Below are 17,614 nucleotides of genomic sequence, written 5' to 3'. Positions count from 1 at the left end.
CAGCTTAATTATATCATGCAGATGAATCGGCAATGGATGTACATTGACCGACGGTTTGACGAGTTCACTGCGGGCCTGGATAATTTTATGGCCGTGGCGGAGGCAAACAAACATGGTGGCTTCATGTATTGTCCATGTGTGGACTGCAAGAATACCGTAAATTACGCTCGCTCGAGTCTCATTCACAGCCACCTTCTGCGATCCGGTTTCATGCCCGATTACTATTGTTGGACCAAGCACGGAGAAAGAGGGGTTATGATGGAAGACAATGACGAAGAGGAAGAGGATGATGACGGTTATCCCAATTTCCCGAATACGATGATACCGCAGAAGGCAATGAAGACAATGAAGTAGAAGATCAAGAGGCACCAGATGAGCCTCGTCGATGATGATCTTGGCCGGGCCATTGCTGATGCAAGGAGAGAATGTGAAACTGAAAAGGAAAGGTTGGCCTTCGACAAGATGATAGAAGATCACAACAAATTGTTATACCCAACTTGCGAAGATGGCCATAAAAAGCTAGGCGACACCTTGGAATTGTTGCAATGGAAGGCGCAGAACGGTGTCACCGACTCAGATTTGGAAAGTTGCCGACAATAATTAAGAGGAAGCTTCCAAGGGGTAACGAATTGCCCGCCAAGCACGTACGGCGAAGAAGATTGTCTGCCCTCTAGGATTAGATGTGCAAAAGATACATGCATGCATTAATGACCGCATCCTCTACCGCGATGAGTACGAGAATTTGGATGCATGTCCGGTGTGCACCGCATTGCGGTATAAGATCAGACGAGATGACCCTGGTGATGTTGTGGGCGAGCGCCCCAGAAGAGGGTTCCCGCCAAGGTTATGTGGTATGCTCCTATAATACCACGGCTGAAACGCTTGTTCGAAATAAAGAGCACGCTAGGTTGTTGCGATGGCACAAAGAAGACCGTAAGAAAGACGTGATGTTGAGGCACCTGCTGATGGCTCCCAATGGAGAAAAATCGATAGAGAGTTCCCAAACTTTGCACGGGATGCAAGGAACTTACGGTTTGGTCTCGGTCTGAGATGGCATGAATCCTTTTGGAGAGCAGAGCTGCAGCCATAGCACCTGGCCCGTGACTCTTTGTATATATAACCTTCCTCCTTGGTTGTGCATGAAGCGGAAGTTCATTATGATGCCAGTGCTCATACAAGGCCCGAAGCAACCCGGGAACGACATTGATGTGTACCGAAGCCATTAGTCGAAGAACTTCTACAGCTGTGGTCCCTAGCAGGTGTACGTGTGTGGGACGAGCACAAGCGGGAGGAATTTGACCTAAGAGCGATGCTTTTCAGAACCATCAATGACTGGCCTGCTCTTGGTAACATTTCAGGACAGTCAAACAAGGGATACAATGCATGCACACACCGTTTACATGAGCTCGAAGGTGATTATTTGGAAAAAGGTCGAAGGTCGTGTACACGGGGCATCGTCGATTTCTTAGGCTTACCCATCCCGTAAGAAAGAAAGGCAAGCATTACAACGGTGAGGCTGATCACCGGAGGAAGCCTCCCCATCGTGATGGTGTTGATATATTTGGTATGGTCAAGGATCTAGATGTAATATTTGGAAAGGGTCCTGGCGGACGGTCTGTTCCGAATGACGATGCCGGACACGCGCCCATGTGGAAGAAGAAATCTATATTTTGGGATCTACCCTATTGGGAAGTCTTAGAGGTCCGCTCTTCAATCGATGTGATGCACGTGACGAAGAATCTTTGCGTGAACCTCGCTAGGCTTTCGGGTGTGTACGGAAGACAAAAGATACACCGAAGCACGGGAGGACCAGCAACGTTGGAAAGACCCCAAAAAGCTGCATGAGAGAGTTAAAGGACGTCATTTATCCAGCTACGCTCTTACAAAAGCAGAGAAGGAAATATTTTTTGAATGTCTTAGCAGTATCAAGGTCCCGTCTGGCTTCTCCTCCAATATAAAGGGAATAATAAATATGGAGAAGAAAACATTCCAGAACTTGAAGTCTCATGACCGTCACGTGATAATGACACAGCTTGCTTCCGATTGCATTGAGGGGGCTTCTACCGGAAAATGTTCGACTGCCCATTGTGAAGCTATGTGCATTCCTCAATGCAATTTCTCAGAAGGTAATAAATCCAGAAATTCTACCGAGGTTGCAGAATGATGTGGTCCAATGTCTCGTTAGTTTTGAGCTGGTGTTCCCACCATCCTTCTTCAATATTATGACACATCTCCTCGTTCACCTGGTCGATGAGATTTCCATTCTCGGTCCTGTGTTTCTACACAATATGTTCCCCTTCGAGAGGTTCATGGGAGTCTTGAAGAAATATGTTCATAACCGTGCTAGGCCAGAAGGAAGCATCTCCAAGGGCTATGGAACAGAGGAGGTCATTGAATTCTGTGTTGACTTTATTCCTGATCTTAAGCCGATTGGTGTTCCTGAATCGCGGCATGAAGGGAGACTAAGTGGAAAAGGCACGCTAGGAAGGAAATCAATGATATGTAGGGACGGGATTTCTTTGACTCAAGCACACTACACAGTCCTACAAAGTTCCACCTTGGTGGCTCCGTATATCGGTGACCACAAGAACTTTCTACGCTCCCGAGAACCCGGGGCGATCGAACGATTGGATTAGACGTGAACACATGTCGACTTTCGGCGGTTGGTTGCAAAAACATCTCCTGAATAATGAACATATTGAAGATCAGTTGTACTTGCTGGCCCAGACACCATCTTCGACTGTAGTGACTTTCCAAGGGTACGAGATAAATGGGAATACATTTTACACGATCGCACAAGATAAAAAGAGCACCTACCAAAACAGTGGTGTCCGCTTTGATGCAATAATGAATGAAGGCCCAAATGACACATATTATGGTTACATAGAGGATATATGGGAACTTGAGTATGGACCTTCTTTTAAGGTCCCTTTGTTTAGGTGCAAATGGGTCAACAAAACAGGAGGCGGGGTTCAGGTAGACAAGTTGTATGGAATGACAACAGTGGATCTCAACAATCTTGGGTATAGAGACGAACCATTCGTCCTAGCCAAGGATGTGGCCCAGGTTTTCTATGTGAAGGATATGTCTACCAAACCAAGAAAAAGGAAACATAAGGAAACAAATACATCAAACGATGAGCCAAAGCGCCACATAGTTCTTTCTGGAAAAAGAAACATCGTGGGAGTGGAGGACAAGACAGACATGTCAGAAGATTATAATCAGTTTGATGAAATTCCACCCTTCAGAGTGAACATTGATCCAAGCATCAAGTTAAATGATGAAGATGCTCCATGGTTACGGCCGAAGAAGATTAATTAAATGATGAAGATGCTCCATCATCAAGTTAATTGAAGAATGTTCATGGCACAAATGAGTATCTCAACATGGCAATCAATTTCCCATTTATTTTTGTGTAATCATGTAACTGTATGTAAGATATTAAAAGTGGAGATGCGCCACGGGAGATTTCCCAACCCTTTCCCCAACACCGTTAGATGAGATGTAGTCGTTCGGGCTTGGCAAGGCGTATCGAGGCTCCTTTTATAGGCACGGCACCTCTTCTACGTTGTCTTGTTCCTTCGACAGGGCGTCGTGCGCTACATGCTTTATCTCATCGAGCAGTGCGTCCACCCATGCGTTCTTATCCTGCCGACATCTTTAGTCCCGGTTGTACCCACCAGCCGGGACTAAAGGTTACCCACACGTCCTTATCCCACCGATAGTTTTGTTAGATGACACAAAAAAGGATCTTTAGTCCCGGTTGTACCCACCAGCCGGGACTAAAGGTTACCCACACGTCCTTATCCCACCGACAGTTTTTGGCGCCACTGCGTTCCCGCCTATTTTTCTTCCCGCGCTTTCCACTGCTTCCCGCCTCCGTCCTCCCACCATTTTTTCACTATATATATGTTGGCTTGGCCTCCATTTACATATCACATCTAGACTCATATCTGCAAACCTCATCACCAGGTCACATGGCTTCCATCGTATCTCTAACCCTCCGGGAGGCGGAGGCGCTTTGCGCGTCGAACTACCCCTGCCCGCCGGGCTACCGCGTCCCTACCGGCTGGTTGCTGAGCGTCGGAGGGGTACCGGTCCCTCCTGTCCCTCTAGGTGTGGCGCGCGAGATGGCCATCACGAACCACTACTACTTCGAGCTCACGCGCAGCAGCGGAGGAATCCCCAGTGGCATCCCGACTACAGCCCGACTTGGGAGAGCTTCTTCATCAATCGGCGTGAGAGGGCGCTCGCCAGGCACGAGGACGGCGGCCCGCCTCCTTCGAACTTCAACGAGGCCGGCCGTCGGCTGTGGTGGCGCGACCGAACTCTCCAGGGCGTCATGGCCCACCGTGGCCCCCACCTGCGCTACCCTCAGTCCTAGCCCACGCGTGCTCTCCCGCCGAGGTTTGACTACCGCGACCCCGATGCCAGCGACGATGATGACGGCGACTACGACGACTACAGTGGCGAGTACTATAGGGCCAGGCACGAGTATGACTGAATGACTCGAACAGTCGAATCTGGCCATGTATCTTAATTAATTTTCAGTTGAGCTAGGCACGAGTACTATAGGGCTAGGCACGAGTACTATCTGGCCATGTATCTTAATTAATTTTCAGTTGAGTTCTGTACTTTAATTCCACATGTAATCTGGCGGGAAACTTTTCTCATCATCAGCGTCTGACACAACGACTTTATTGAAAATACAATAAAATAGATAAACAACTAGTCTAGTCGATCTACTCGTCGTCGGAGGTTGTCTCGGTCCAAATGTCGTCCCACCGAGGGTCGTTGTCGGCCCAAGTTGTATTCGGGTTATCGAGCTCGAACACGGCGACGGCCCGACGATGGCGCCTGTTGGACCTGCGTTGTGCCCGGAGGTCAGCGAAGAACGCGGCGGTGTTGTCGACGTCGTTGGGGAAGCGGCGGCGACAGGTGGCGCGGGGAAGCGGCGGGGCGTGGCACGTGGAAGCGGGATCTACACGTCGCACGGCGGTGGCGGCGGGGCGAGGCACGTGGAAGCGGCGGCGACACGTGGCACGGGGAAGGGACACGTGTGGCGGTGGCGGTGGTGGGCAGTACACGGCGGTGGCCCGTACATGGCGGTGACGGTGGTGGCCAGGCGGTGGCGGTGGCGGTGGTGGGCAGTACACGGCGGTGCCGAAGGTGGCCAGTACACGGCGGTGGCGGTGGTGGGCAGTACACGGCGGTGGCCCGTACATGGCGGTGACGGTGGTGGCCAGGCGGTGGCGGTGACGGTGGTGGCCAGTACACGGCGGTGGCGGTGGTGGGCAGGCGGTGGCGGTGCATGGCGGTGACGGTGGTGGCCAGGCGGTGGCGGTGCCGACGGTGGCCAGTACACGGCGGTGGTGGCCAGTACATGGCGGTGACGGTGGTGGCCAGGCGGTGGCGGTGCCGACGGTGGCCAGTACACGGCGGTGGCGGTGGTGGGCAGTACACGGCGGTGGCCCGTACATGGCGGTGACGGCGGGGCGAGGCACGTGGAAGCGGCGGCGACACGTGGCACGGGGAAGGGACACGTGTGGCGGTGGCGGTGGGGCGAGGCACGTGGAAGCGGCGGCGACACGTGGCACGGGGAAGGGACACGTGTGGCCCGTACATGGCGGTGACGGTGGTGGCCGCGGTGGCGGTGCCGACGGTGGCCACTACACGGCGGTGGCGGCGGTGGACACGTGTGGCAGTGCGGTGGCTTTTTTTCATTTGAAATAAGGCGGGAATGAAATTTTTTAAAAAAAGTGGCCTTTGGACCCGGTTTGTATTACAAACCGGGACTAAAGGCCTTTTTTGCGCGCGCAGCGAAAACGCAGCAAAAATGGCCTTTAGTCCCGGTTTGTATTACAAACCGGGTCCAAAGGGGGGCCTTTGGACCCGGTTTGTAACACGCACCGGGTCCAAAGGGGGGGGGGGGGGGGGGTATAAAAGCCAACACTTCGTCTCCGCGGAGATCAATCCCGCGGAGACGAAGCATTGGACGCCGTCAGGCTGCCCAACTTCCGCGCGCCATCGCCGCTGCCGCCGCCGCGCGCCATCGCCGCCGCCCTCCCGTGCGCCATTGCCGCCGCCGCCACGCACGCCGTCCGCACCATCCCCGCCCTCCTCTCTCTCTCCCCAGCGCGCACGTCGGCCGCCGCCTCCGCCACTCCTCGATCGCCGTCCGCCGCCACTCCTCGCCGTCCGCCGCCACCGCGCCCGCCTCCGCCGCGCCCGCCTCCGCCTCTCCTCGCCGTCCGCCGCCATCGCCGCCGCCGACCCCGCCGCCACCGCGCCTCTCCCTCCGCCGGTAAGCCTCCTCCGGCGATTTTTTTTTTCATTTGTTAGATTATAGTGTAGTTAGTTTTAGTGAAAATTTAGTTAAAATTAGTGTGTTAGTAAAATTAGTTAGTGTTAGTAAAATTAGTTAGAGAAAAGTTAGAAAATTAGTTAGTTAGTGTTAGTAAAATTAGTTAGAGAAAAGTTAGAAAATTAGTGTGTTAGTAAAATTAATTAGTGTTAGTAAAATTAATTAGTGTTAGTAAAATTAGTTAGAGAAAAGTTAGAAAATTAGTTAGTTAGTGTTAGTAAAATTAGTTAGAAAAAAGTTAGTAAAATTAGTTAGAAAAAAGTTAGAAAAGTTACAAAATAGATTCATTTGTGTCGGCGCCGCCCCCCGCGCGCGCCTACGACTTAGACCGTGGCGGTGCCGAGTCCGTAGCGGTGCCGCCGCGACATAGACTTAGGGTCGCGAAATAGAGAAAGAGCGAGCGAGGAGGAGCGCCGAGTCCGTGGCGGTGCCGGTACTGCCGGCGCCCCTGCCGACGCCCCCAAAACAGGGTCGTGGAACGCGGCGTTAGTACAAAAGTAGTGAAGTTTTTTATTTAGCACAATATCATGTTTTTTATTTATATTAGTACATATATGATTTGTTTTCGTAGCTCGATGCCGCGACAGCCGCCGCGCCGTGGTCTGACTCTTCTAGAGGAGATGGAGCAGATGGGGGAGGTCCGGGACTGGGCTCCGCCGGGGTGGCACTGGGAGGTCTTAGCTTCCGGGTCGCGCACCTTGGTGCGGAATCCGGGTCCCGTTGTCGACCCGGATATTCTTTGGTGGAGGTCTTATGGGCCACGGTCGTTTCCAGAGGAGCCGGCCCCGCCGGAGGAGGTAGCTCAGCGCATTGAAGCGGAGGACCAGCACGTTCGCCGTTACATGTACGCGTTAGACAACATGTATAGGACCGGATGGAGCGTTATGCGGGGATCTCATGTTAGCTATGCTCCCGTTGTTGTTCCGTGGCTTTGGGGCACACCAGCGCGGCTCAGACCCGGTCGGCGCCCTCTAGGACCCGGTCTGCGCGGTTGAGTGGTTGTAGTAGTGATTGATATGTATTAGGGTTAAATAAACATGAACCCGATCTATGTATGCATGTAACTGCAGTATCTGCTTTCAGCACTATATTATCGATCCTTAGTTAAGAACTACACATATGGAACTCCATTTTCAGTTTTCTGCATTATCCTTAATTTGATCATATGATGGTTCCTATGTATAGCTTGCAGGTCGTTGTAGAAAGCATGGAGAGAGATGAAATTCAAGAAAATTTCATGGAGGAACTCATAGCAAACGGTACTCTGGATGATCGCGACGACGACGTTATTCCAGATGATGGCGGTGACGATGTCACCGCAACTTATTTGAATGACTCCGGTGAGGGAGCGGAGGATATTGAGGAAGAAGATCCTAGTGGCGCCGGTGAGGAACAAGATCATCATAATGGCTCCCGAACTGTAGTTATCACCGAGGTATATAAATTAATTAAGCCGCTGTTGATCGACTAGATGCATTAACTAATGAAATTGTACTGACTATGAACTATTTCTTTTTTAGCCCTCCGGATCGAGCACTTCTTCTGTAAAGTCGAGGAAGCGAGGCCCGGCCAAAAAGTTGGATGACGGTGTTAGGCACGACATCACCCACATCGAGAAGGATGGTAAACCGATTGCTCCAGAGAAAGGTGCAAAGTCATTTATAGCTCAATGCGGAGTGCTTGTTAGGGACCACGTCCCGATCACCGTTCGAGAATGGCACAAGCCGAAGGGACTAGTGCTGTCTGCAGAGGAAGAAGCTCAAGGTCTTTATATCGATGATGTAGCTCATCTGAAGGTTCCCATTGATGCCCTGGAAAAAGCACATAGGGACGTGGAGGCGGGGTTGTTCCAGCCCGAAAGAGAGAACGATGAGCTGACACGCGCCCTTGGGAACCAAGAACACGGCGGACGAACACGAGGCACAGCAGGCTCCGTTCCGTGGAAGTATGGCTTTCCTGCGGAAAGGAAGAGATTTCCTGATAAAAGCCATGAGAGGAGGAAGGCAAGGGAAACAGACCGCCTGGCTAACTTAGAGGAGGGTATGAGCACCATGCAAGCCCAATTAACCATGGTAACCCAAGTACTTACATCTCAGATGGCTCGGGGGCAGGCTGTAGATCCTGCACTGCTCAATGCCATCGCCCCGCTGCAATCTCAACCACACCGGAAAAGCAGCGTGGCTTCCTCTCAGCAGGTGGATAATGATGATGATGATGACCAGGTGGTCGAGCCTCCTCGCTACCCCCCCGTGGATGATCTCACTAAGAGCCGTCCTTGTGAGCTGCATGTTAAAGTTTTCAACCTATCCTTCAAGGCGGCGGTCGGCATCCTCTTACCTACAAGGTCTTACCATTGCCGTCCGGTCCAAGACGACTTTGCTGTTGTGATGGTGGATGAAGTGTTGAGAGAGTATGAGGGGTTGGTGCTTGAGCACCCTGCAGGTGAAGATGGGGAAATCAAAGAACTGGGAGAAGCCCGTAGAACCACCTTGCAATGGCGGAAGGAGAACATTGTGTTTCCAGGTGAGAAGCCAACAAGCAGGCCACCTCCGCCTCCTCCGCCACCTGTGCAGTCTCCTCCGCGTGATGATTCTCCTCTGCGCGATGATGATTCCCCTATCCATGACCAGTCTCCTCCGCGTGAAAATACTCCGCCGCCTCCTCCTCCTCGTCAGAGACTCCGCCGCTTCCACCTAAGCAAAGAGGAAGCGGTCCGCGGCACCTCCTACAGCTCCGAACAGATCATCAACTCCAATGAGGGCACAGACTCCGCAGTTGTTGCCACATGAGCAGATCGAAGAGCAAAAGGCGTTTCTTGCAACCGCACCGAAGAAGATGTTTATTCCACCGCGCATGCTGAAGCACTTTGCCGAGACGAGAATGAAGAGACCTGAGCCGAGAGCTGATTATGACCGCTCTCTTGGACAGTCCTCTAGAGCGAGCAAAGAAGCAAAAAGTCGCCCAGCTTGGACAAAGCAGACATTCGTGCCGCACCCCACTTCATCGTGGAGCCATATCATGATCCGTAGACGGCATCGATGATCGAACGGGCGGCTAGAGCTCAGGGAGCATCGGTTGAGTACGAAGATTACTATCCAACGGCTCAAGTGGTAAACAAGTATAGATACGGATCTGATCTCGTCAAACCCGGCGAGCTCGCGCGTCTAGGGACTCGGATGCGAAGGTTGCATGACTGGTACCTGAAAGCCTGTCGAAGATGTGAAAGCTACATCACGGTGTATCTTAGAGATGAGCATTACTTCCGGGGGGAAGACGAGATAAACATTGAGTTAGAAGAACTGTTTCAGTTATTCAATCAAGACGCCCTCGACAAAGCTGTCATCAGTTGCTACCGTCGTAAGTGATTTATTTGTGTAATTAAGTTTGTAGCTCATTCATTTGCACTAACAATTATCCTCATTATATTCTTTGTGTACGCTATACATTTAATTATGCAGAATGAAGAAGCTGGAATACAAAAGAGGCAAGCTCCTACCGCTGGGGTTCATAGACCCAAACACAGTTCATGAAGTTACGGTTCGAGACTTCGCCAAGGACACAGAGGACAACATCGTAATGTTTTTAGAGAAGCAAGCAGACAAAGAGGATATATTCTTTCCCTACAACTTCAAGTGAGTGTTATATATAACATACATTATGCTTGTGCACCTTCCACTTTATTCTCGTAATCATTGAGCTATGCTTGTGCAGTTTCCATTTTATTCTCCTAATCATTGATCTTCACCTTGGAGTCGTAAACGTCATGGACTCGAAACGTAAAGAATATGCGGAATGGGCGGACATGGCTGCCATCCTCCGTAGGTAGTTTCAATCAATTTCGTATTGGCATCTTCATCTGCTTCTAATTCGAAGATATCATCAACTAATCAATTACTCATTTACTCATTATTTTTTGCCGGGCAGGGCTTGGAAACGGTTCATCAATACTGTTCCGGGTGAATGGAAACCGGAGCTTACATTTAGAGATTACCCTGTAAGTAGTACTATATATATAGCTATGTCCGTGAAACTTTATATATGATATTTACTTTCAATACGATGCTTGATTATTAGTTTGATCGAACTATTTTTTCGTAAAGTGTATGAGGCAGGAAAAAGGGAATAACTTATGTGGATACTACGTCTGCACCTTCATGCGTGACATGTCCTGTCCCAAGGGTGGGGATGCCCAAATACACCACACTCGTGTACGATAACAAATTTTCACAATTAATCTTAATTAGTACCATCTATTGTATTGAGTTCCATTCATATATTGATCTCCTTTTTAAATATAGATGACACGCCTTGGACACTCTCATAACAGCGGATCAAATAAAAGCAATTCAAGAGGAAATCGCGGGATTCTTTATTACCGAGGTCCTTACCCCAGGTGGAGAGCACTATCGGAAGATCGTGACGGCGGAGGATATTCGTTCAGGAAAAGTTGTATTGTAAATATGCATGCATTACGTGTACTGTGTTGACTATGTCGTGTACTGTTGACGATGTCTATATATATTCATGACGATTTTTTGTGGTTTCTTGAATGATATATATGCATTGCTGAAACTCTGCCGCGGCAGAAACGCCTCGTTTCTCTGCCGCAGAGAAACGCTGGTACAGCCTAAATCATGTGCCGCGGCAGAGAAATAGCAATTCTGCCGCAGAGAAACATAGGCCCGGTTCGTACCACGAACCGGGACCAAAGCCCTTCCAGCGCGAGCTCCCTGGTCGCACCACGTGTTGAGGCCTTTAGGCCCGGTTTATCTTTGAACCGGGACTAAAGGGTACCCCCTTTAGTCCCGCCTAGTTGGTCCCGGTTCGGGAACCGGGTCTCAAGGCCCAAATGGACCGGGCCTATTGCCCCGTTTTCCACTAGTGCAACTTTAAGTGTGTCACCCTACGGTTCGCGAACTATGCAGACATGGTTGAGTACTCACTCCGACCAATAACCAATAGCGGGATCTGGAGATCCATAATGGCTGCCACATATTCAACGATGACTTTAGTGATCGAATGAACCATTCACATACGATACCAATTCCCTTTGTCATGCGATATTTTACTTGTCCGAGGTTTGATCATCGGTATCACTCTATACCTTGTTCAACCTCGTCACCTGACAAGTAGTCTTTACTCGTACCGTGGTATGTGGTCTCTTATGAACTTATTCATATGCTTGCAAGACATTAGACGACATTCCACCGAGAGGGCCCAGAGTATATCTATCCGTCATCGGGATGGACAAATCCCACTGTTGATCCATATGCCTCAACTCATACTTTCCGGATACTTAATCCCACCTTTATAACCACCCATTTACGCAGTGGCGTTTGATGTAATCAAAGTACCTTTCCGGTATAAGTGATTTATATGATCTCATGGTCATAAGGACTAGGTAACTATGTATCGAAAGCTTATAGCAAATAACTTAATGACGTGATCTTATGCTACGCTTAATTGTGTGTGTCCATTATATCATTCACATAATGACATAACCTTGTTATTAATAACATCCAATGTTCATGATCATGAAACGATGATCATCTATTAATCAATAAGCTAGTTATACAAGAGGCTTACTAGGGACTCCTTGTTGTTCACATAACACACATGTATCAATGTTTCGGTTAATACAATTATAGCATGGTATGTAAACATTATCATAAACTCAAAGATATTATAATAACCATTTTATTATTGCCTCTTGGGCATATCTCCAACAGTGCCCTATTTATAGGATTGAGAGGGTGCCGCGGGTGCTGTGAGAGGGCGTCCATGGCGCGGCGGTTCCAGGGCACGAAGGGGCAAGGTAAGGACGGCGTCGTGTAGGCGGCATCATGGCGATGCTCAACGGCTAGCTAGCGCAGCAAAAGCTTGACGGGATCGCTCAGGAGCTTGTGATGAGCACGGTAGTACGTACGGTGCTTTTCCGACGAGGACAACGGCGACATGGCTTCTGCGCGCTCTGGAGTATGTCCAGCAGCTAGAGGGGAGGGAGGTGGTGCTCGATGCAGTGGTAGGGATGCAGGGGAAGGACGGAGGCGATGGGTCGAGCGACGCCCTGGCGCGTCCAATACGCGGTGAGCGGGCGTACTGGCGTGCACTGGCATGGTGCTGGGCGTGCGTCGCCTGGCCAATGCTAGCCTCGCGCGCGCCTCGGCCGTGCATGGTCATGATCAGCAGGCTTTGGAGATTCTCCAGGACAAGGTTTGGGTGAGAGAGAGAGGCCAGAGAAAGGGTGGGCATAGGTGGTCGGCATGACACGGCATGGAGAGAAAAGAGCCCTCTCCTCACTTTAATCAGCACCAGCAAGGACATGGCTCGATGCAGAGGGTGCAGAGGAGCAACATCATCACAAAATTAAAGTGGTTTAGGCTTAGAACTGCTGGGTAATGAGGTGTGTTGCAAATCTGGAATATTGCCTGCCAAGTGTTCGACACAATGGCCGCATGAGATTTTTATTTGAAATTTGAAATTCTTTTTTGTGCATCTCATTCATATATTTAAAGAGGTAGAACGGTGGTGGTGGTGGTCAATTTGGTGAAGTTTTGCAAGATTTCAAAATGGAGCTCATCTTCTCTTTGTTTCAATGTCTCAACTTGTCAACTCCTTCCTGGTCAACCTAGTCAGAGTCAACACTGGTGGTCAACATCAAAGTGGTTCACCTTGACATGGTCTTGGATGAGGTGGCAAGTGTTGACCAAGTTTGGTTTAGAAATAATCCAAACCAGGGGTGCAAAGTGGGTAAGATAATATAAAGTGGCCAAATGACCATTATCACATGTATGTTGAATTTGAATTTTTCTTTGATTTGAATTGTGTTTCTTTGATGCAAAAGTGTGTGTTATTGATATCTAAGTGTTTTACAAGCAAAGGCACAAGAAAATTAGGCCTTGGTTGATGATTTGCATAAGTGGCTAAATGTGTATGAGAGGGAAAATTGAATTCTTTTCCATTTCTTTTATTTCTCTCAAATTAGGGTTTGGTGATCTTGGTTTAGGGTTTAAGCACATTAGAAGAAAAAACAAACACTCATCATGGCAATGGCATACAAGAATGCATGATCAATTAAGCATAGTACTCTATGTGAAGAAAAGTTTTTGTTAACTCCAAAATTTGGGAAATTGGATTTCTTGTCTTTATTGAATTTGGAAAACTTGGGATGTTACAAACCCTTCCCCCTTACAAAAGATCTCGTCCCGAGATCTTAAAGAAAACTAGGTACTAAAGAGATCTGGGTATTCAGTCTTCATGAAGCCTTCTCGCTCCCAAGTGGCTTCTTCTTCGGTATGGTTACTCCATTGTATCTTCAGAAACTTGATACTCCTAGTGCGGGTGGTTCTGAAAGCTTCTTACAAGATGCGAATAGGCACTTCACGGTAGGTCAAGTATGAGTTGATATCCACAGCTCGATGATCGATGTTCTTGAAAACCTCGGTCTTCTCGGGTACTTCCAAGCACTTCCGGAGTAACGAGATGTGAAACACGTTGTGTACCGCTGACATTTCTTCCGGTAACTCCAGTTGATAGGATACTTCTCCTCGATGACTCAGGACTTTGAAGGGTCCGACATATCGGGGTGCAAGCTTGATACGTCCAATTTGCATCACTATTTTATATCATAATTTGCTGTTATTCATTGATATATTTCATATTTGGAGATGATACTTATGTTATTTCATCTATTTTGCATGATTCATGATTATTGGAGGATCGCGCACCGGAGTCGGGATTCTGCTGGAAAAAGCGCCGTCAGAATGAAATATTTCGGAAGATCAACAGTTGACGGAAATTATATGAAAAATCCTATTTTTCCAGAAGACGAAGGGAGCCAGAAGGGGGAGCCAAGGGGACCCGAGGTGGGCCCACCTCATAGGCCGGCGCGGCCCAAGGCCTGGCCGCGTCGCCCTGTGAGGAGGGAGCCCACAGCCCCCTCTCGCCTCCTTTTCTTCGCGAACGTCTTCGTCCCGAAAACCTAAGCTCCAAGGGATAGGTCGCGAAGAGTCACAGCCGCCTCTGCGGGGCGGAGAACACCAGAGAGAAAAGAGCTCTCCGGCAGGCTGAGATCCGCCGGGGAAATTCCCTCCCGGAGGGGGAAATCGACGCCATCATCACCGTCATCGAGCTGGACATCATCACCATCACCATCATCATCATCTCCATCATCATCATCGCCGTATCCACCGCTGCACCTCGTCACCGCTGTAACAATTTGGGTTTGTTCTTGATTGTTTGATAGGGGAAACTCTCCCGGTGTTGATTTCTACTAGTTATTGATGCTATTGAGTGAAACCGTTGAACCAAGGTTTATGTTCAGATTGTTATTCATCATCATATCACCTCTGATCATGTTCCATATGATGTTTCGTGAGTAGTTCGTTTAGTTCTTGAGGACATGGGTGAAGTCTAAATGTTAGTAGTGAAGTATGGTTGAGTAATATTCAATGTTATGATATTTAATTTGTGGTGTTATTCTTCTAGTGGTGTCGTTTGAATGTCGACTACACGACACTTCACCTTTATGGGCCTAGGGGAATGCATCTTGTACTCGTTTTCCAATTGCGGGGTTGCCGGAGTGACAGAAACCTGAGCCCCCGTTGGTATATCGATGCAGGAGGGATAGCAGGATCTCAGAGTTTAAGGCTGTGGTTAGATTTATCTTAATTACTTTCTTGTAGTTGCGGATGCATGCAAGGGGTATAATCACAAGTATGTATTAGTCCTAGGAAGGGCGGTACATTAGCATAGGTTCACCCACACAACACTTATCAAAACAATGAAGATTTATTAGCCGTATGTAGCGAAAGCACTAGACTAAAATCCCGTGTGTCCTCGAGAACGTTTGGTCATTATAAGTAAACAAACCGGCTTGTCCTTTGTGCTAAAAAGGATTGGGCCACTCGCTGTAACTGTTACTCTCGCACTTTACTTACTCGTACTTTATTCATCTGCTACATCAAAACCCCCTGAATACTTGTCTGTGAGCATTTACAGTGAATCCTTCATCGAAACTGCTTGTCAACACCTTCTGCTCCTCGTTGGGATCGACATTCTTACTTATCGAAGATACTACGATACACCCCTTATACTTGTGGGTCATCAAGACTATTTTCTGGCGCCGTTGCCGGGGAGTGAAGCGCTATTGGTAAGTGGAATTGGTAAGGGAAATTTCTACTGTTTGTGCTGATTCTATTTCTGCCTACTGCCATAATTCATTATGGAGAGATCTTCTCTTGAGTTTTTATTTGGAAAATCTACTACTACTGCAAAGGTAGTGGATGAGGCGCCAGGTGAGGAAGAATTACCATACAAAATACCTATGAAAATTATTGAACGTGTAGTGGATAACCGTTATACAGGGGATGGAACTGTCCACCCTGGAGATCATTTACTGTTCTTACATGAATTATGCGGTTTATTCAAGTGTGCAGGTATTGCTATGGATGAAGTGAGGAAGAAACTATTCTCTATATCGCTGTCTGGTAAAGCGGCGCATTGGTATAAATTACTGGATAATGGGGATTCTCTTGAATGGAATGATATTGTGCCTCGGTTTTATTCTAAGTTCTATCCTCCAAGTGAAATTCACAAGGATCGGAACCGCATATATAATTTTTTGGCCTCATGATGGAGAGAGTATTGCCCAAGCGTGGGGGAGATTGAAGTCTTTAATGCTCAAATGCCCCATTCATGAGCTTCCTGGTAATGTTATTATTGATAATTTCTATGCAAGACTTTCTTTTGAAGACAAGACCTTGCTGGATACTTCTTGTTCTAGATCATTCACGCGCAACAAAGAAGAGTTTAAAAGGGACCTTCTTAATCGGATCCAGGAAAATACTGAAGGATGGGAGAACGACAAAGATAGAGAATCAGGTATAAATTATGATTACAAATGCATTGAAGCTTTTATGGATACTGATAAATTTCGTAATATGAGTGCTACTTATGGTCTTGATTCTCAAGTTGCTGCAAATCTTTATAAAGCTTTTCCCTCTCATTATGAATTTCCTAAGAAGAATTTTGATAAGTATCATGAACCGTATAAAGATAAAATTGATTCATCTATTAATAAATGTGTTGTAGTTGAAACTGTTGATCATGTTATTCCTGAAGCTTATATTGAAAAAACTCCTTTCCCTGCTAAAATGAAGGAGTACTCTGTTATAAATAGTGCGGTTCATAAAAGTGAAAAGAAACCTATAGAACCTGAAGAACAAATAAAAGTTGAACCCGCTGTTGCAATAGTTAAAGATCTTGTGACTGAAAATGTGGAGGATGGTCATATTATTTTCGGTGAAGATGCTTCTAATATTGTTTCACATCCTAATAAGTCTAAGAAAGCTAGTGTTCCTATGTTATCTGTTAGAATTGGAGATCATTGTTATTATGGTTTATGTGATATTGGTGCAAGTATTAGTGCTATTCCTTATGAGCTTTACACGGAGATTATGCACGAAATTGGTTCTTGTGAACTTGAAGATATTGATGTGGTTATTCGGCTGGCTAATAGAGAAACTATCTCTCCAATTGGTATTGTTCGAGATGTGGAAGTTCTATGCGGTAAGATTAAATATCCTGCTGACTTTTTGGTACTTGGTTCTGCTGCTAGTAAATATTGTCCTATCATTTTTGGTAGACCTTTTCTAAATACTTGTGGAGCTATTATAGATTGCAAGAAAGAGAAAATTTTGACTAAAATTGCTGGTGAATCTTATGAGTTTAACTTCTCTAAATTTACCAAAACTCCTTATAAAGCTGATTTGCCTAATAATGATTTTAAAGTTGAACAGTGTGCATCTATTGCTCTTGCTCCTAATAATCCTTTGCAGCAACATTTGGAGAATAGTGAGAGTGAAGTTTTTAGGGAAGAAAGAGATGAGCTTGATGAAATTTTCCTTCGTCAACCTATTCTCAAGCATGATTTACCGGTAGAAGATATGGGTACAACACCGCCACCAAAGGAAGATCCTATCTTTGATTTAAAACCATTGCCTGATAATCTTAAATATGCTCATATTGATGATAAGAAAATATATCCTGTTATTATTAGTTCTAAGCTTTCAGAGTTTGAAGAAGAAAGTTTATTGGGAATATTGAAGAAACACCGAGGTGCTATTGGCTACACTCTTGATGACTTGAAGGGGATTTCTCCCTCTATTTGCCAACATGCCATTAATATGGAAGATGATGCGAAGCCTGTTGTTGAACCTCAGCGTCGTCTAATTCCTAAGATGAAGGATG

The sequence above is a fragment of the Lolium perenne genome, chromosome 1, assembly GCF_019359855.2.
Source record: "Lolium perenne isolate Kyuss_39 chromosome 1, Kyuss_2.0, whole genome shotgun sequence".
Classification (NCBI taxonomy): domain Eukaryota; kingdom Viridiplantae; phylum Streptophyta; class Magnoliopsida; order Poales; family Poaceae; genus Lolium; species Lolium perenne.
This window is presented reverse-complemented; position numbering follows the sequence as displayed.